This window comes from Lactuca sativa, chromosome 6, assembly GCF_002870075.4.
Source record: "Lactuca sativa cultivar Salinas chromosome 6, Lsat_Salinas_v11, whole genome shotgun sequence".
Lineage (NCBI taxonomy): Eukaryota > Viridiplantae > Streptophyta > Magnoliopsida > Asterales > Asteraceae > Lactuca > Lactuca sativa.
The window spans coordinates 44,458,231-44,459,150 of record NC_056628.2 but is presented as its reverse complement, the minus strand read 5'-3'; positions in this window follow the sequence as shown (position 1 = coordinate 44,459,150).

The window sequence follows — 920 nt, the reverse complement described above, 5'->3', positions numbered from 1 at the left end:
AAGAGCTCAAATCAACGACTTGTTACCTCAAGAATGTGCCCAAGATGAAGTAGATTCTGGATCTACATGAATTCCTTAATGCTAACCTCTTGATCTACTAGTTTCCTTCACTATAATCCTCTTCCATGATTTAGGGTTTACTGACTCTCAAGGGGTAACAAAGAGGCTGAGGTGAGGACATAAGGTCCTTTAAATAGGGTGCAAACCCTAAAATTTAGGGTTTTCTCTTCCCAACACTGACTCGGCGAGTCGGAGATCACTTAATGCGTGCCCAAAACCCGCTCCGACTCGACGAGTTAAGACACCTACTCATCGAGTCTACTCCATTATTTACACATAGCACCCCGAACTTATATTCCTGAACTTGGGATGTTACAACTCAGCCCTACTTAAATTAGGCTTTGTCCTTAAAGCCTGCTGCAGCACACGATATTGGATAACACTCCTGCATTGCAGCCTCCGATCTCCCAAACCAGCCCAAATCTCTTCAGGAACTACTACCGCGTCCCTTCTAAGGACAACTCCTTCCTGAGCAGGATCCCTACCTATTACTCCAAGCCTTCCACCGGCCTCTTCTCCTTAACATCCACACCCATCAATCTAAGTATCACCCGATGGTACTTCCACCTTCCTGTCATGCACACACTTTCATGACTTGCGAAAATTGGATACCACTATAATTCACTAGGCTCTTTTTCTCAATACTAATATGTCCTTCCCTTTCCAAAACTAGCGATAACCCGGGTAACTTGCAATATTAGAAACTCATCCAGTTCCCTTCCTGAATCTAGTCCCTTTCCACACTGACAGGATGACGCATCATTTAGCTTCCAAGCAAATCTCATGAACAACCAGCTATATCGCATAAATACTCATACATGGCCCAATCAGCCTCGGGTTGGAATACCAGGTACACCTAC